Below are 21,524 nucleotides of genomic sequence, written 5' to 3' on the forward strand. Positions count from 1 at the left end.
CTATGGGTTGACTTGAGTTGGAGGTCGATGAGAGGAAAAAAACTGAAGAAGGGAGCGAGATGGAACGAAAAAAGTTTAAGAACCTATAAGTTAGGGTTTTTCAAGTTAAATATGGTGGGAGAAAAAACGTGGGACTACTTTCCGAACCTAATAATCAGGGCTGTCCCTTATATCCCACGGGCCCCTTATATCCATAAGGGGTCTACAAGATGAAATCTGGATTGAATGTAAATATATAAATATTCAATCTGTTACTGCCAGCTACGTACGTTGTCCCCAGAACATCACTTTGCATGGAGAGTCATGCTGCTGACACGGCCATGCATAAAATCCCTACAAGAAGGAAGCTCGCCGGAATTTTGCCAGGGTAGGCGTGGACTCAGGGTGATGTGTTGGGAGCGTCGATGGTGGGTTTGTGGGATGATCCCATATTTTACACCGACCTATTTCCCCAACCTCCACATTTAATTCAGCTCGTGGGAGGGATGATCCCAGTCTGAAACCGTGCTCGGCCCAGGGCTAGAAAGGTCAATCTGAATTTTTTTCATTATAAATCTAGTTTTGATTGAATTCAATTCGATAAGTATAAAGGGTCTCGATCTTGGATGAGGGCAGGGGGCCCTGAATATGACGGGATGGGGGCACGAGAAGAAAATATTGTCTAAAGGGGGAGGGGCTGGGCTGAAAAAGGTTGAGAAACACTGCTCTATAGGATAGTGTTCTTCAGTTCTTCACACACAACCTTTTCACAACTGTGGACCGGTGAAAGTGTAGTTGAACTTGAATAATTTCGCGGAGCGGCTGAAATCAAGTAAATAATTTGCTGACCTGCAAAAAAATAAACTGTGGAAAAAATAGACACCGTCGTAGTAAAAATTGGCCAACCCCCCAAAAAATAAATAAATAGTAAAATATCTTTTTGGCTGGTAATAAAATGAATAAGATAGATAATTTGCATCCAGGCAAAAAAATTGAATAGTGTAACAGGCAAGCCAGTGCCATCTTAACGCATGGACCCACCCGGGCACGGCCGGGGCTTCAAGAGAAGAGGGGTCTCAGAAAAACGAAAAGTAGCTGAATGTTTCGAGAAGTTACCAGCTAGGGCCTCAGAAAAACCACTTGGCCCGGGGTCCATGATACTCTTAAGACGGCCCTGAGGCAAGCTGTTCGTTAGCACTTTTATTCACGAGACACGTAGGGATTAAATTTGTACTGAGCGACAAAGACATTCTCGAGGAGTTCGATTTTAACTTTCATGGGGAAGGGTTGTCAGTTTCGCCTGTTAAACGTAGAGTTGTTCTGTATTAACTTAGAATAAAGGAATTTTACATGTTCGTCGCTCCGTATACACCTCACCGACCGTCACAATAGGATAAATAATTTGTAGGCAGGAAAAAATGGAATAGGAAAAATGGTGGGAAAAATAATAATCAATATATCCATAAAATAATGGTAATGAAAGAATAGATTGAAATAAATAAATAAACAGTAGAAATAATTTGCTAACCGGCGAAGAATAAACTGGAGAAGAAATAAACACCATAGAACAAAATTTGGTTGGTTGACACGCAAAAAATTAATGAGTAGCAGAAATAACTTGCAGGCCGGTAATGAACTCAATGGATACATAATTTACAGATCGGCAAAAAATAATTGGATAAAAAAAATAATTTGCGGACATGCATAAAATTGAAATGGGTAAATAATTTGCGGACAGGGAAAAATTGAATAGGATGAATAATTTGCAGATTGGCAAAAAAAATAGTAGAAATAATTTGCGGGCCGGCAAAGAATAAATTGAAAAAAAAAAATAAACACTGTACGGGGATTAATAACAATTTGCAAACCGACAAAAATAAATAAATGGCTAAAAATTAAACCGAAGAAATAATTTGCGGACCGGCGTAAAAAATAAACAAAAATAAACACCGTAGTATAAATAATAATTTGCTAAAATAATAATAATAATAATAATTATAATTATAATTTAATAATAGTAATTATTATAGTAATAATTTGCGGACTGGCAATAAATAAATGAGTAGTAGAAATAACTTGCGAGCCAGCAAAAAGTTGAAGCAAAAAGTTGAAGAGGATAAATAATTTGCTTACTGGTGAAAAAACAAGCTGAAGAAAGAGTCAACACCGTAATAGTAATAATTTGCGAACCAGAAAAAAACACTACATGTATGTATTTTTTTTGCTGGTTTTCGCATTCAGTTATTGAATGAGAGAAATAATGTGAGAAATGGTGAAAAAATAGATAAAAAAATGCGCTAAATAATAAAAATAAAAAATCAAAATTAAAAATTAATCAAAAATAAAAAACAATATACACCGCTAAAACGATTAGGGGATATCGGGGGGGGGTATTATTTATTCAAATTTATTAAATTAATTTATTAAATTTTAATTGGTGATTAACTCTTGCGTGACACAACTCTGCGAATACCTAAAAAATGTTTGTCAATATTTTATCAACTAAAATGTCTAAAAAATCACAATTAAAATCAAAGCTACATTCCCCTAATTGTTTAAACCAGTGTAGATACACAGGATAATGTTTAAAAAATTAAATCTAAAATTATGTAGTGGTTGAATGAATTGGGTGAAATGCTTCGCGGACCGGAAGAAAATTCGTACGGACCAGCGGGTTGAAAAACTGCTCCAGAAGGTAATCTGAAATGAAAAAAAAAATGCAAATGCAAAATGAAAGTCAGTAGATATAGGACCAACAGTATTAGCGAAAACAACAACTCGATTCTCAGAATCTAATGCTGACTATGACGTGATTTTTCTCGCTTCAGTTTTCGGACAAATTGATTGCCTGAAAAAATGAACACACGCTTAGTACAACAAGAAGAGACATGAATGCCAAGATAATCAATATTAACGTGAATTACATCATTGATAAAAATGTTGGGAAAAACAAACATACAAAACCTTTACTGTCTTGAAGGAAACACAATTTGAAAATTAATTTCCTTGACATATCTTCTCAGCTTTACTAGGTTACCTCGAAGATCGAATATATTATGATGACTTCGATCGGAGCTCCATGGGCCAATCCGACCAGAGTAGGTCATGGATTTGGGCTCATTTTCAATAGATTTCCTTCTGTCTAAAAAATATTTTTTTATGCACAGATTTACATTTTTCCATAATTTTTAATTTTTTTAAATTTTCCGGGGAACTTTTCCACACATAACGCAAACGCATTTTGAAAACGTATGAATTATCTCCTTTCACGTTTTTGAATTACTATTATTCAATGCAAGGGTCGTCACTTCTCTCAGACTGAATCCTCTCACTATGCACTAAATTATGATAATTTTTCTGACCTCGGGGTTTCGGATAACAGTAACCTATTAATAACTAGCTGTATCCGAAAAAAATCCCGGTTGTAACTACAATGACCATAGGTTACGTTTGGCCGAATGGGACGTATGCAAACGGGACACACACAACTCCGTATAAAACTTCTTTAAAACGGGATTTTTTCCCCCCTTGAACTAAAAATTTTTTTTTTGTGTCCAGAAATTGTGAGGTCTTAGAATAGACCTGTCTAATGTGTATTACGAATTACGATTACTTTTTATAATGTACGATACATTCCATAGATTCCCTTGTGAAACTCTTCCTGACTAAGAACTGTGAATGTGATCAGTTGAAAGAATTTTTTTTCTTTTTCTATACACGCCTTCACTATAGGAAAGCCATTTCAAAAGCAGCCCTACAAAAAAATGAATCATATTGGCTAATTACAGCCGATCAGGACATTGTGAACATGAGTATGAAAATTTTCGTCAATAAGGGAGCCTTCTGACCTCCTACACAGTCTTGCAGTTTGATAACGAAAGGGGAAAATTTGGATCTCGTTAAACCTTAGCTTCAAAATATGCAAAAAATAAAGAAATTTTCGGCCAAAAAAAACATTGATAACCAAACCGAAGTTCTGATAATTAAAGCAATTTTTTTTACATGTTATAATTAATGGTGGTCGTTCTGTATATCACGAAAGTGACAACAATACCCCAATGTATATTGTAACAATATCCATGATTCTAATGAGCAGTGTCCACTGCAGTTACCATCAGTTATTGTCTTCCGAAACCCCTGAGTCTCAATGTGATCACATTAAGCGGCGTGCATTGCATTTAAAAATGGGAAATAGTTTTTTTTTCAAATTTGCGTGCACCTAACCCCTCAAATGAACAAGCTTATAGGTCTCACACTTTTTAAAATGGTGAAAAACTACGTTCTAGTAGAAATATCATTAAAAACACTACTTAACCATTGATTTCTTACGAAAAACCACATTTATTTTTTACACATATTTTTGATTGTATATGCTATCCTATATAAGTCAGTATAGAGTTTTACATATCTTTAATACTTAATTTTTTTAAAAAATTTCAAAATGCATGAAAAACAGCTTCTAAATCTGATTGAAAAAAATGAATAAAACTTGATTCAAAATATATTCTTTTATACAGGGTGCATGGGTAACAGGGCATATGGCATTTTATGGGGATACCGTTGATCTTAGAGACATTTCTAATTAGAAAAGTACCCAAATCAGGCGTAGCACTCAGATATGTCATTTATGTTGCAAGGGGGTAGTATAGTTATTGAATTAAAATATTATATTTTTAGACCTTCTCTGTGTACCCAAAACCCAATCACAAAGCCATTTCCCTGTGTCGCTTGAGGCCAGCAAAAAAACTCCATGTTTCCAAGTGCAATATTCAATGAGATATTCGAATTCACTCAATCTCTTATTTTAAATTTCGAAATTTAAAAAAATTAAATTCAAAATTTAATATTAAATTTGAAATTTAATTTTAAATGAGATTGGGTCGATAAAATCTCAATCTTTTGCTTCATTTCACAAACTGAACAAATTATACATTTTGAATCAATTTTTATTCATGCTATTTTTATCATGCTCACAAGCTGTTTTTAATGAATTTTTTTTGTTGAAAATTTGCAAAAAAAAAATAAAAATAAGTATTAGAGATATAAAAACTTCATACTGACATAAAATAGTATATATAATCAAAAATATGTGAAAATTTAAATAAATCACTAGATGAGTAGCATTTTTAATGATATTTCTGCATAGCTTTTCACTGTGTTATAAGGTATGAGACCCCGATAAGAGACGCTCAGAATGATTATATTTCTTTAATGTTTTCAGCTAATGTGTTTCTAAATAGCGGTAAAACATATAGTGAATGCATTTTGGTGAATCTAATCGAAGTATTTGTAAAAACTTCTGTTTGTGTGTTTAATGAATAAATTTATTGAAAAACAACTGCAAAACTGAAATGAGCTATATTTGTTCTCTGCGTTTCCTACTTTGATGAAATCTATTCATTTTGTTATCGTTCATCCAAAAACACACACAAACATTTATAAGCATGCATTTTAGGATGCAGCGAACGTTATGTGAGAAAAAAAAAAATAAAGACTAAAAAATAATCGTACCAAAGAACAATTTTTTTGCCCGCTCTAACTTAATTCATATTTTTAGCAGTAAATATTGATTGATCTAAAAATTTTTTAGTTACCTCAAAATGCTAATGTGATGGAAAAGAAGTACAAAAGGGAAATCAATCTAAAACAATACAAAAATGGAAGGGATAAAGAAAAACGAAACCAAATGGAGCGTTAAAACGGAGAATGAATACCGATAAGCTTGGCGAGTTATTTTGGTTGGCGGGACATTAACCTGGCGCCAAGTATGACATTGACACTGGAACAACGAAAGCGAAAAGACACGTGACCGCCAACAAAAGCAAAAACAAAAATTCCCTTTCAAGAAAGTTGACCCTGAAAAATAAGAGTCTTTTCCCTCTTTCCTTTTCAGTTCTTTTCCTATTATATTCGATACTATTTTTATAGTAGGCACCTATAAGCGTAGCGTTTTCTATCGAAAGAAGGTTTAAATTGAAAAAAATAGAGAAAGATTTGGTATAATTATAATTGCATAATTATTTATCGACATAATTATTGACTTTGATTAAATAAGAATCAGGAAACTATCGCTTAAATCTTGGATGAATCTAATTCAAGAAAGGAGTCATCATCATAAATCTTTTATTATTGATGTTGATGAATTTATAATTGAAAGATATGGAAAAAACACGTTTTTGAGACATTTATTGAAACCTCGCCACAATACTCGATACAACGATAAATCCTTATACAATGATATTTTTCAAATCTTGTTTGAAATCGCCTAGGGGTGCACAACTTTTTCAGCCCGCTCGCCAGATATGCGGTAATCCTGCCGTTCTCGGGCCAGAAACTTGTCCTGCATTTTACGTGACATTCCCGAAATTTTTGTAAAATCTTTTCAATAAAATATCCTGTTTTTTCTTTGCTTTTCTTAATACGAGGCTTACTTGGATATTTAAGATCAAGAGTATCAACCCCTCAGCGGCTCGGTACCCAGTACATACGAAGAAAACATCGTATGCCAACGTCATACGTATCCAGTACGTAGAGGCGGCCACACAACTGCATATCTTACTTTATTTATCCATTATATTATTTCACGATCTCGACACCACGATTTTTTTTCTTGGTCAGCAGAATATCGACGTTTCACTTTATGTTACGTTAAATGTGACATATCCGTTTATTATGCATAATTACCGACCATTGTGGTAAGTTTGATTAATTTTACTCATTTATTACACTCGCCGGTGATTATGTGTGATCCCCAGCTCATTTTGGTAAATAAAATAAAATCGTCAATGATTACTTTAATTTGCCGGACATTTTGCTCAAACTTCAGTCCATGATGATGGATTCGATCGTTGATGCTGATTATGCTTAAAAATGTTGACAAGTGCGAAGAAAGCAAACATTACAAGTCATAATAATTGATACCTTTTTTAACACTTATTTCCATTTAATTTAATTTTTATGGCAAAATATATGTGTAGTGCAATATATCACCTACAAGAGGAACTAATAAGTGGTTGAATATAAAAAGTGATATTTCCGCATTATTTCTTCTATATTTGACATACTTATCAACTTCAATCGGAAATTATGAATAATCACCGGTAAAAGTGATAAATGTAAGAAGATTTATCAAACTTACTGAAACGATTGGTAGTTATAGCATAATAACATGCAATTATGGATAATTACTAATCTATCACATTTACCGCAACATATCTTATTTTCGTATTTGTCTAAAAGTTTTTCTATTTCTTTGAATCGAAACCAAGCAAAGTTTGTTTTTCTTTCATAACTAACTCTGTAAGTCCAAGTGTATATTTAAATATTCATGACAAATAGGAGGTGGTCGTATAAACCCTTTTTTTCTTATTTTTTGTGTATTATAGAGGAAACTAAATCTTTTTTAGGTGTCATTTCAGTACAAATACGGCTATATAAGTACAATAATTTTTTTACTAACAATGAATTGATTCCTTGTCAGTGTCATTTTTTGAGCGTTTCCGCAATTTTACGGGTTCAGAGATTTATAAAATCGAACCAAATCGAGAGAATAAGAATTAAAATTCAAGATAAAAACTATTAAACTTTGCTAAGCAAGATTTTATCTGTTTATAGATAACAATAAAACAAAAGCAAACTGTATAGTTATACCCTAACTGGCAATTGTAACTAATTAAAGAATCCACTCTAGTTAACTAATTAAGTTCTCATGCTGATGATTAAAATATGCTAAAACAGCAATAATTTATATCCATGTTTGTAAAAAAATATATTTTTCACCTTGTTTTTAGGAGATGGTTAAAAACCCATTTTTACATATTTTAATTATCGTTTTTAAAGAATTTATTTATTTACTAGTAATAATAGCCGTAGCTGTCCAGGTTTCCTCCATTCTTGGGAACATAAGTGACAACCGTTGTAATAAGTAGGTCTAAAAAAGCACTGTTTATATATATATAAGAATCCTAGTAATCAAAGGCAAACATTCCCAGAAGTCATTGTAAAACCATTGTTGCCGGATATTTTTTTTGATGATTTTGGGCGTTTGCCTAGCTCTGACAAACTCCTGTTTGGTACATATACAAAATTGTACGAAGCTCGAAAAAACGGTAGATTTAGGTGGAACACAGACATGAAATCAATTTATATATATAGATTTATTGCAACATCAAAATACCAAATAGATAGATTGCCAAGTGAAATTAATTACAAAATCAACCATTTCATCAATCGCATTTTCACCGAGGGTACCATAAAAAAATTATTGTGGAATAGGAAATCCTAGGGCTATCACTAATGTGCTATGTCGGAGTCTCTCGCGAGATACGTGAATAAATATATGATTATAATTTACGTAATTCCTTTATGACTTATCCCTTAAATGCTCATTTTTTTTCTAGCTGATAGTTTTTTCATAATTAATTACACGTATGGAAAAATTCTATTTCTGATCTTGTTGCTTATCTTCTATTTAGGATCGTGGGACTTATTCAAGACGTACAAAGCCTCAACAATCGCATTTAAAATAAATGTATTGAAGTAATATTACTTTTGAAAAATATAACTACGTTCTTTGTGTGATCCAAACTATAGTACGGAAAAAATTCAGATTGAAAACTTCTAGGTTAAAAGAAAAAAAGAAATGCAAACAAAAAATATTTTAACAAATAAGCGAAATCACAGAACACATGCTCTGTAACAAACAAATAGTTGTTGTTGATTGAGACGTCTACTAGCACAGCGTTTCTCAATCTATTGTCTGCGGACCATAGGTGGTCAGCAAACAGACCGGGTAATTCAATTCTAACTGAATGGAAAAATACTCAATTTTTTTTTAATTGATATCAACGATATCCATATGGGTTCAAATAAAAATTTTATATTCATACTTAGGTTCACCATACACCATCATGGAAGATACGGGAAATTGCAATCCTAAATACGGTATATCACTAACTGGAGCTAACTGTTCTAATTGATGCTAAAATGGCTGAACGGTGGGAAAATAAAGGGCTGTTATAAATTGCTGTAAACAAAAATGTATTTGACTAAAAAAACATTAAAATCACCGTATGAATATATTTCATTGAGGAAAATAAGGAGAACTGAGATCTTGTATTAGTAAAATATCGGACGTTTCTAATTGCCATACAGTTAAAATCGTTGAAAAATTTAGAGAAAAACGTTGAACCTGACAAATATGTAAGATTAGTATTTATAGCTATAATTATATCAAAGTAAGTATGAAAACTCTTTTTATATTCTCGATTTTAGTAAACATCACAAATAAGAATCGTTGACAAAACGGGACACAAATGTATAAGAAAATTCGAAACAACCAAAAATACAGGTATGTCCGCAATACGTGATACAAGAGGGCCGTCGAATTGTTTCATACATTTTACTGTAAGAACAGACGTAGCCTAGGCTCTGTCCCATGAGGGATGTACGTCCTTTATCTCGAGGGGTTGGACCACTCTCATACATTTTACTGGTCCTTTTGTTAAGAAAGGTTGAGAAAGGCTGTACTAGTAAATTCCAAATATAAAATTAAAAGAATATGACCTCACCTTATGTGCTAAGTGAATGATTCTGAATTTTTTATCTTCAAACTGGCTACAGTAATGAACGCTTAAAGGACCCTTTGTACATATGCAAAGCTATGTATTTAAGGGTTAACTTGAAACATTCCTCGGACCCCCTCCGATCTATGGATTACTTTCTGAAAATAGCTGGTTTATATAGATGATGGTACCGTTACAGATTATTATTTAATATAGAGAGTTTCTTCCATTTCATTCGTCTTCCCTCTTGTATCGAAAACGATGGTCAATTTTTTTTTTCAGTTTGAAGATACATACAGGTTAGATGACCTAAAAAAAGAATCAGTTCACAGGGAGTTTCTCGGAAAGAATCACGGAAGAAACTCGTTGATATATAAAAAAGATGTAAGAATCGACCATGAAATTGCATGTTATTAAATGCCATCATTTTATCCGTTTAACATTTTTCTTCTCGTATCACTAAAGATGATACATGTCCCGTTGATCTGCTTGATCGATTCAACTGACCGATCGAAGCTACCTTGATCTCTTGTCATCACGAGGACGCGGAAGAGGACATTGCTAAGATCGAATTCTGAAAGACAAAATTCCCGTTTTCTATTTAGTTCATAAAAAAAGACCATTATTTTCATTCGAGAAATTCCCGTTTTGTTTTCGAAATACAAGATCAGTTTTCCGATTTGTTGCAACGTGATGACAATATCATGTTCATGTCTTTCTTCTGAGAATTCTATCTTTTCTTCTTAAGGTCAGAAACTATTTCTAACTCGATATTCCCTTATGATACATCATTTTCAATAATTTTCTTCCATAATAATTTTTGAAGGTTACTTCTGAGTCACGCAGGAAATCTATTTGCAGTGTTCATTATTCATATACATTGGTCTGTCAAGCACCATATTCTCTTCAAAACTTATTTGCAGGGATAATTCTATCGGTGATGAAATCCCTGTGATAACATAACGATCATATTTTGCTTTTGTTGCACGTCGATCTTATCAGCACCTATTAAACAAACTGATCCGATCGGGAATTGAATAATCAAATTGAATAATATTGTTCTCTCACCTCTTCTTGGAAATAATTCTTGGAAATAACGGCAGACAATTGATCTCTGCACCTGATTAGAGCTTGATGGATTTATGATGGATTAAACGTGCAGTTAAACTCGGCTATAACGACGTCGAAGATTCCGTGAACTTTTTTCGTTATAACTGATGTGTCGTTGCAACCGAGGTTGCCGTTTTTAAGACCTTTTTTTGATGAGAAATGTAATCAGATGCTATCAAATGCTGGGCAAAGAAGTTATTCATTATGATTGTGACTATACTCGATCGAGAGTTAACGGGAAACTGAGGCCATACATACCAGTGTTTCTCAACCTGGGGCCCCTTGTGGTCCTGGGATATTGTAGGGAGGGGCATGGGTGAAAAGCAGATGAAAGTGGAGCCACGACAAGTGGTGAAGTGGGTCACAGAGAACTGTGAAGAAATAGAGCTTTCAAGTGAAAATACGGTAGGAAAAAATTGTCACCACTTTCAGAATCTAGCATTGCCGTCCATGGTACCAGGGCAACCTTAATCCATGTGTTTGCAGCCCGGGGCTTCATCTCCATAGAGCCTACAGGAAGAGATCTGGTGCTATGATTTTCAAGTGCAAGTATTCAAATATGTAAGCTGTTACTACCAGTCAAGTATGGGGCTTCAGAACATCGCTATGTGAGGGAACCCATGATGTGGAGACTGCAATGACCAACACAACCCACACTAGGGATCGTTTTATATTTTATGGATCAGGATACATCAGGATAATTGATTGCAGCTTGTGCTGATTTTTCAGTGCCGGGAGGTCCCCAGAAAACGAGACAGGCATTTTGCCAGTTTTGTGGGGTTTCATATAGCTGTGTTCATACATATTAAAAAAAAGTATGAAATCTAGCGGGTACGCTAAAGAATTTGTCATATATATCTTTGATACTACTTTACCGCACATCAACTCCGGCCATATATCGCCATACAGCAATTTCCAACCAGTGGAATTGGGTGGGAAATGAAGACACCATCTAACCGGTAGTCGCCCCACGCTCGATAGGTAAAGACCTTGTTTCTGACGTTCTATGCCAGGATTCTGAAAAAGGTTGAGAAACATTAATATATACCACTGATTTTCACCATATATGTAACCAATTATCCGAGAAATCGCTAAATATGACTAACGAATAAAGGTGGGCGATAAATACAGTGCTAGAAAATATTGCAGTGATTTAAAATTTATTTCACGGGGGGGGGGAAATTAACATGGCCAATAAATGAGATGAATATGCACAGTCATTTTTACACAATTTGTGAATTATGCAAAATACCTTCATCTAAATTACAGTAAAAATTATAATTTAAGTAAAATTCCGAACAAAAAAAAAAAAACAAAAAACAAAACCAGGGACATTTTTTAATGGAAAAAGTTGGGAAGGGTGAAATTACGGGAAAATATAGGTATGTCCCGTATACGGGTCGTGCAAATAGAAGCATATTGGATTGCCAAATTTCTTGAAAAAAATCTTTTCTTCCATCGTTTGGTATAAAAAACAACATGAAAAAACTGAAAATGTGTCGTTATATCCGAGTTCGTGGTATTTTCATTGACGCTATAAGCAAGTTTCATTAACGTTATTCTCTATGGGGGAATCAGTTCAGACGTGCAATTATTGACGTTATACCCGATGTTTAAGGGTAAGCCAAGTTTGACTGTATGTCCACCAGGGCTAGGCGACATACAATTTTATTTTTTGAAGGTCCTCAAGATATTTCTCCTAGCTTTTTTGCTGGTCTGCAAATTATTTCTCTTATTTATGGTATTTATTGTTTTGTCGTTCCTCAAATTATTTCTCTATTTTGTTTGTGTTTCGCTGATCCCAAAATATTTCTCTCATTTTTCATTTTTTCTCGTGGTCCGCAAATTATTTTCCATATTTATTTTTTGCCAGTCTTTAAAATACAGGATGTTTCAAAAAGAATCAACCGACTTAAAAAAATCATAACTATTCTGCTTTTAATCTGTTTTGATCGAACAATGTATGGGTAGAAAGAAGGAAATCTCGAGTTTCACGCAGTTGCCAACAGGTAGCGCTAACTCTCTTCCTTCGGCCGCCACTTCAGTGTTTGTCAATAGTGTCTTGTCTCACAGTTAGAAACCAATTCAGATGACTTCATTTTCCAGCAGGACGGGGCACCACCACACTGGAGCTTGGACGTTCGAGAATTTTTGAACAATCCTATTGCTAAACGATGGATCGGCCGTACGGAACCTGACGATTCAGTTAAACATCACAGGACTCCAAGATCGCCGGACCTCATAGCGTGCGATTTCTTCTTGTGGGTTTTATAAAAAGACTACGTTTATGTGCCTCCTTTTCCAGCTACATTAGCCGAACTGTAGATACGCATAACAGCAGCCTTGGATGAAAACATGCTCGCAAAAGTTTGGGACGAATTTGACTACCGCATGACATATGCCGTGCATCCCAAGGTGGACATATTGAGCACCTTTAATTTGATTTGGGAAAAAACTTTGATTAGCCATGTAATATAAAATTGTGTGTCTATGTTCAGTATTTTTTGTAATATACGAAATTTATTCGAAATTTTACATTTCAAATCAGGTTACTCTTTTTTAAAACACCCTGTATTCCTTTTTTTCCAATTTCGTATTTTATTTTATTTTCAAAATTAGTAACACAAAAACTGTCAAATTTCAATGTATTTCGTCTAGAGGCGTAAGCCTGTACAGAGCGACTAATTAAAAATAAAGGCAAAAAATGATAATAACACAAAAGTTATAAAAAAATAAGTACAGATAAATAATAAAATGATTTTGGATAAATTTTTGTAGTAATTACATTGAAATACATGTTCATATAGTAGTATCATTTGGTACAAAAAAATTGATATAAGACAGCTACAGGCATATTGATAATAAGGTAATTCGCTTTTACACTGCTGGCCACCGTAAATGCAACACCCTGAAGGAAGCATGCAAATAATATGAAATTTACAACGTGCATTAGCGGAGGTGAGATATGCAAATGATTAGAATTTCAGCGCAGACGCACATCACGCGCGCCTGTGGCGCCACTTCAAAGCGCTATTTAAGGCTTGGAGATTTCGACGATTTGAAGTATGGCAATTGTGTTTTTCTTGTGGTTTTTTTCAAAAAAACGATCAATTATGCCTCGTAGAAAACAGTGATCATCTTTTGATCAAGTATCCGAGTTCGACAGAGGAAGGATAGTGGCCTACCGAGATTGTGGATTATCTTTCAGGGAAATCGGTAGTCGTGTTGGACGAAACCAAACAACTGTAATGCGGATATGTGATCGTTGGATGCAGGAGGGTACGACGGACCGACGTGTTCGATCGCATCCACCTCAGTGCACCACTTCACGTGATGACAGGCGTATTGTGCGTATGGCAGTGACGGATCGCTCAGCCACATCACGACCCATAGCACAGCACATACAGTCTGTACCGCATCATCCAGTGTCTTGCCGGTACTTTAAAAAGCCAGCGCTACATCTCCGAGGTGTTGGAGCCAGTTGTCCTTCCTTACCTTCAGGGCTTGCCCACAGCCATATTTCAACAGGATAATGCGTGACCACACGTGGCACGCATTGTCCAAAGGTTCTTCGTCAATCGCCAGATTGAATTGCTTCCCTGGCCAGCTCGCTCTCCGGATCTTTCGCCGATAGAAAACATGTGGTCCATGGTTGCTCAACGATTGGCCCAGATTACATCCCCAGCTGCCACACCAGATCAACTTTGGCAACGCGTGGAAGCTGCTTGGTCTGGTGTACCCCAAGAACACATCCAAAGTCTCTTTGAATTAATACCGAGGCGTGTGGCAGCGGTGATCTCCAACAATGGCGGCTACTCTGGCTACTGATTTTGGCAGGAACCACACTTCACAGAAGTCTATAAATTTAATCATTTGATGCTTGGTCAACATGTTATCTACAAAATAAATATTGTTGCGATATCTCTTGTCTTTCTTGGTGTTGCAATTTGGGTGGCCAGCAGTGTATATATTTGAAAATATACATCAATATCGTCTATTGTTATTAGAAATTCAAAAAGTGATTTTTTTAAATGATGCAAACCTAGATAAATTCTGCATTACCAATGGCAAAGCCTTCCTCTCATTTATCCCTTTTTTGCTGATCCTCAAAATATTTCTCCATTTATTTATGTTTTGCTGGTCTGCAAATTATTTCTCTTATACTTACCGTAATAATTTTTTCTCATTCTGAATGTCTTCAAATTAATACCGTCATTTATTTATTTTTTGCTCGCGTCCTCATATATTTTTCCCACTGTTTTTATTTTTTACAGTTCCTCAAAATATTTCTCCCGTTTCCGCCGATCCACAAAATTTTCAACTACTTTCACCGGTCGACAGTTGTAAAAAAATTGAAAAAACATAGGTCTAAGGTCTTTCAAAATTTACAGTACACAGTATATACTATTACGTATATCTCCAGTGACTATAAATATATTTTACACATTGACTCTGATCTAAATAACATTTATTTGAAAAAACAAAGATATACAGGGTGATTATAAATAAAGTTCTCGTACTCTGAGTAGTTTTTCTACCACATAAAAAACTACTCATCCAAATACAACCAAATTTCCAGGATATCTTAATGAGACCATGGGAGAGAGATTTATGCAATAAAAAAAAGTTAAATTTTTGACCACCAGTTGAATTAAGTGACACTTTTTTTATTGAATTTGACTTTTTTGCATGGTCTATATAGCGTATATGCCAAGTTTCGATAGAATACCTCCTACCTCCATCAGAACGGGTGCTTCACAGGTGTGGTTAGTGTCAGTATACTGACAGGCGCTGCATAGGTCTGAGCAGTGTCAGAATATAGAAACTACTTAGACCTATGTAGTGCCCGTTGTGGTGGACGTATTCCATTGAAACTTGGTATATACGATATATGTGGACCATGGTAAAAAGTAAAATTCACTAAAAAGTGTCACTTTTCCCCCTGGTGGTCAATCAACAATTTTTTTTGCTTAAATCTCTCTATCATGGTCTCATTAAGATATCCGAATACAGCTAAATTTTCAGGATAAGCAATTTTTGAGAAAAACTACCCAGAGTACGGGAACTTTAATAATAATCACCCTCTATATATAAATCTTGAGATTAATAAGTAGGGGAAACGATGACCAAACAGTCTCGGGTCTTTGATCGGGACATCGTTATGCCCATAGTTTACTAGGAAATATACCTTTTTTGTGATAAAGAAATAAAAATTACCAGTAAACAAGTCTAAGGGAAAATGAAGCACCGAAAATGAGAAAAAAAAAATTACACACACACATAACATGTGTAGAAAATTTCTTCAAGGACTCCCAACAGGAAAAAATGAATTTCCAAGGACAGAAATCTTCTCAAAGAGGATAATAGTAATAATAATAATAATAAAAATACAAAACCGTGAGGAACATCTTGAAGAAAATGTGTATGTGTATATGCACACCATCTTCTCTCTCATATATTAAACACTAGTATTTTTCTAGTTCTTTATTTCATTTCTATTCGAACAACCAGAATATAAAATAAAATATACCTTTTAAAATAGAAGAATTCTACCCATTGGGTGGGTCCCAATTTTTTTTTATCCTAAAACCTCCCCGGGACTAGTACTTATATATGTCTCTGGAATTTTTTTTAATAGTTGAAACACACACTTATGTGTAGTTTATAGTATTATTATTATTAGAATTTATATATATTTACTATTATTTTTGTTTTAGTATACTAGGTATAAACCCTTACTAACCCCACCTGGGGGTGTATGACTAAGGTAAGGAGAATGATTCTCTCTCGTAACCCTTGTCCAATGGCTCTTCACTGTTTCTTTCCCCCCCACGATATCCACGTCGGGAGCAGCGAGGCGGGTTTTTCTAGTATTCAAAAAGCCCGACTGGTATACTAGCCGATGTGTGGTTCCTCTGTCTCTCTCTCTGGGGTAGATGAGGGAAGACGTTGTGACTACAGGTAAAGAAAACGGAGGAGGAAGAAGAAGAGTTTCTTACTTCATTTCTTACTTCACACTACATACTCCAGAACGCACGAGAGGAGCAAGCACACCAGTTAGCTAGCTAGTAGTGTACGCGAGCGACCACCACTCACTCACTCAGGTGAGCAAGAAGAAGAAGTACCAGCCGTCGAAAAAGGAAGATTTCTCCACTTCTGTCTTTAAGGAGAAGACGTTTTTCTTTTGTTATTTTTCCGCGTGCTGTCCTTAGAAATAAGTAAAGACTCGTGGTAACACTGGACTCGACTCTGTTGTATGCTGGTGACGACTAGCTCGGGAGACACATTTTTTCCTCTTACCGGGGTTTTGTGTGTTAGTACGAACATCATAAAGGACTATTTAATTAACGAGTCTTGAGAAAAGTTTCTGTTATTTTCTGGATCGTTGAAGGTATGTTAATTGTTTTTTTGAATTCTGATCATTTTTGAGATTATTGATATATTTTGAAACTTATTTGAATGTTTCGACAGTTTTCTAGAGAAATATTTCCTCCTACTACCGAGATTATTGTGACTAAAATGTATTTAATTATTTTCCAACACGATGCAGTTTTTGATCTCATCTCTCTATTCTGCTCAGTCTTAACCTACAGTCTCTTGAATTATAGAGAGATAGATATCAATCTTCCAAATTACTAGAGAACATTAATTTTATCAAAATATGAAGTGCGAATCGACTTACCGGTGTTTTGAAGTTAAGATTCAATTAACAATGGTTAATCTTTCAATTACTGACCTGCTATTTAAAAATACTGTTTAAAGTATAAAATTTCCCCTTTCAAAAATTTATGTTGCATTTTTGTTGAACCAAAGCTGATTTACTGTCAGCTTTGTTTTTACTGTTGTTCAGGTGATGACAATTCTTTTCCCCCAACGATTTTTTCCCAGTAATTTCCCGACGAAATCTTTTTTTCCCACTGATTAAATTTATTTTTGATAAATTTTCAGACAACGATAGATTTTTTTAACAACACCTCGATATAGGAGTTTCTAAAACTGATATGCAATATCTTCGTTATGAAGCCATTTTATTTTTTTCGTACAATATCCATTCTGTATCCATATTTGTTATGGGCATCTTTTCCTCAGCCAGCTTGGTGGGCATTTTGCCTGTTGTGGCCTTGTATTTGTATGTACGGTAGACAGTGAATGTCTCTCTCTCTCTATACGACGAACTCTCTTCAGTAAAACGAATTTTTCTCACATAATGAAATTTTTGCCTCAACTCCCATTTTTTGATTTTACTCCACGTTGAAAACCATTTCTCTGTAAGAATTTTATGCATAAATTGTTTATCAAACCGACTATACATACGTATAATGCTAGACAATTCCAATTGCATTTATTTCACATCGATACCTACGGCTTGAAGCCGAACGTGATTATGCTTTCATCCCTCATACCGGGATTCAAATCCATTCCGCCGAACTAACCGCTCGGTTTCACTGTACTTGAAATCTTGAATGATGGTACAAAGATTCTTACTGAGCGTAGGCTCAGCTGACAGCCGCTTTGTCACATTTATGCCGATTCGAAAACGTTCATGCGCTAGGAAAATCATTTAATAGGGGTATAACTTATATAATACAGAATACTTTACACTTATCGCCCTTTATGGGATAGAAAATTGAATGAATCCAACAAATTGAAGTTAAATGGATGAGAAGACCCCCACCAGATATAATATTATAAGGAATAGATAAAATAAAAACAATTATGATATGTGACGATGAAGTTAATGATACTGAAAATGTTGTGATAACACATTAGATGAAGCATGATCGATAAGATATATATATATATATATATAAATCTAATATATACCTATAAAATATTATGATGATGGATATATTTATATGTGAAATGCTGAAATTATATTATGCTATATGGTGAAATTGTTAATAATCAGTGCGACCGAGTAGAAAAATGTCACCGACAGGCTCGAGTCTCAGATTCAATTAATTATAATTGTGTCATTAAATCAATAATAATACTCTGTGAATTATATCAATAATAATCATAAGTGTGGCCATATTCAAAAAAGTGATACAAAACTCTCGTTACAAAATTGTTGAAATTCTTATTGATTTCCATAATTTGAATTCTTATAGACTTTTATTATTGAATTTATTAATTTTATTAGAATAGAATGAGAACTTTTAATTTTTTTATAGTTCTTTTCATTATCGAATGTATTGGTTTGATTCTTTATGAAGAAAAGTGAAATTACTATTTGCTAACTTTTTGTCTCCACTAATGTGAGTTATGAACTAAAAACTGTGTAATCAAGATGTACTTTTTCTATTTAGAACGGCAAAATATGAAAATTTCATTTTTTTTCTGGATATTTTGCGTTTTTTTCGATACAAAAGAGTAATGTTATATTTCGGCGGAAGATGTCGCTGCAGGGGGTACGATCAATTACCCTAAACGCGGGAAATTCTCGGCGAGAGTTCTTTCCGCATTTATGAATCAAAGATTCTAAAACATTTCTACGTCTCAAATAATAGTAAATAAAAAGTTGACATAGTCTTTACTTTTTAAAATGTTTTCTTACCACAGCAATGGGAAAAATATTTAATTATTTTTTTTAAATACATTCTAGAACGACGTGAAGTTGAATTTTATATGTTTTCGAATTGATGATAATTATGCTGAAAAAAAGCCTTTCACTGAATGTTTATAAATTGGTATTTTCGGCGTTTTTCATTCAAACTTGGTTCCGGTTGAAATATCTTTTACACACTAAAAGGTTCGCGCATCCATGATTATAAACGATCGATTAGATCAGGGGGTGTATATCCCCTGGCCCGCTGGCCAAATGTGAACCCGCGGAGCTTTGTTGCCGTGGCCCGACGACCATTTTGAAAAAACAGCTATTTAAGATTTAAAAAAAAAAGATTAAATTACAAAAAAAAAAAATTCTTTAAAGATTGCTGGCCACTCAAATCTGTACTGCTGTATATAGAACTATGAGATACTTTCCAGATTCAATAGTAATGCTGCGTGCATTTGGTACATTAAAAGGGCCGTCGTAACGAATTCGGGGAGCCCAGAGCCGAAACACTTTTTGAGACCTATTATTTTATATTTTTCCGAGAGGCATAATTCAGCATCCAAAAGTTATACTTGTATAATTGAAGAATTCGCAGAACTGCTGGAAAATACCTTAATAAAAGAAATAATTTCAGAATTATTAAAAAAAATAATTTCATAATTGATGAAAATTCATAATTATTAAAAAAGTAGCTATAGAATTACTGATACATATAATTTCAGAACTTATGAAAGAAGCGATTGCAGAACTACAGAGAGAAATAGTTTCAGAACTACAGAGAGAAATAGTTTCAGAACTACAGAGAGAAATAGTTTCAGAACTACAGAGAGAAATAGTTTCAGAACTACTGAAATAAATAATTTCAGAACTATTGAAATAAATAATTTCAGAACTATTGAAATAAATAATTTCAGAACTACTGAAATAAATAATTTCAGAACTAATTGAAGAAATAGTTGCAGAATTACTGATAGGGACAATTTCATAATTATTGAAAGGAGTTTCAGAGTCATTGAGAGTGATTTGAAAATTAATTCTTAAAAGCAATATAGTTCATGACAAAAGTTAAGAATTTGTGAAAGAAATAATTTCAAATGAAAATTTAAAATTCATGGAAAATGATTTCAGAATTATCGGCACAAATTTTGGGATTAATAGAAAAAATAATTGCAGAATTGTTGAGACAAATGTCAGAATTAATAAAAGAAGTAAAATTTAAAAAAAAATCGGAATCCGTGAAAGAAATTATTTCAAAATAAGTAAAATTGAAATTTAATAGAAGAAGTTATTTCAAAATAAATGAAAATGTTCAATAATTTGGGAAAAAACTGTTTAATGACGGAGAATACCACTGTGTGTGTGTGTGTGTATATATATGACATGATGGCCCACGGGATTCACGGGAAGTTTTAATTTGGCCTTCAATGTGTGTGAAAGGTTGAAGACTCCTGGATTAGATAGATCCTTACAGTATCATTCAAAAATACAGAGATTATTCATAGATAGTTCCGTACGTATTACAAATAGTTCTGAAAATCCATATTACATATTACATCAGAATGAGAAATCTTAAATATAGGCAATCATTCACAATTATTATGAAATGTAAATCATGCATGAAATCATCATTCTTGAATGCATGTAATGTAATTTTGGATGGTAGAAAAAAAACTCGTTTAGTTTACATATATATTACATGCGTGTAAAAAAAACAGCCTGTAGGTCGAATTTCATTTAGGATTGCCGTTGAAGTGCAGAGAAATTCGTACTTCTAGGGCCAAGCACGAATGAATGAAATTCGTTTTGCTTAAATTGGTGCAGAGGTATTTTTTTCATAATTTCATCGATTCGAATGCATATTACAGTGAATTTTGAAATGATAAATAATTATTATTCAATTATTTTTGCGGAATTATTGATTTAGTCTCATTGGTCCTTTTGGATCGGAGATTGTGCACCTGTGGTTTGAAGCATGAGCGTCAAAAATTTCGTCTTATGAGCTATTTTTTGCACTGAAATATTTTTATAGGAAGAGCAAGAATGCTGAATTACTCCCTGGAAGGCCAAATATGAAATGAGCGTCACCGGTGGAATAAATCTATTTAAAACCAATCAGTGCTCGTTATTACGGCAATCTTCATTCCACGAAAAATGGACGTTATATCGGAAGTGCTAAAAAAATTAGCTTCTCAAGAAAATTGTATATTTGAACAGAATGAAAAAAATAATATTTATTTTGTTACAACTTAAGCTGTCGCAATGAAAATGTATGAGTTTAGACAATAATAATTGTAATAATTAATTGCACGCACTAA

General features: G+C 33.9%; 1 protein-coding gene across 1 annotated transcript in view; it reads left to right on the forward strand.

Annotated features, from left to right (window-relative positions):
• Positions 1 to 16,599: 16,599 nt before the first annotated feature.
• LOC149070540 (uncharacterized) overlaps positions 16,600 to 21,524 on the forward strand; it is a 157,965-nt gene continuing 153,040 nt past the window's right edge. The window contains exon 1 of the mRNA XM_089249147.1: positions 16,600 to 17,043. The gene's annotated coding sequence lies outside the window, so the exon portion shown is untranslated. The remainder of the gene's footprint in view (positions 17,044 to 21,524) is intronic.

The sequence above is a fragment of the Pholcus phalangioides genome, unplaced genomic scaffold (genome assembly GCF_987345545.1).
Source record: "Pholcus phalangioides strain wild (caught in Gottingen) unplaced genomic scaffold, Ppha-v1.0 ptg000021l_1, whole genome shotgun sequence".
In the NCBI taxonomy this organism is placed as follows: domain Eukaryota; kingdom Metazoa; phylum Arthropoda; class Arachnida; order Araneae; family Pholcidae; genus Pholcus; species Pholcus phalangioides.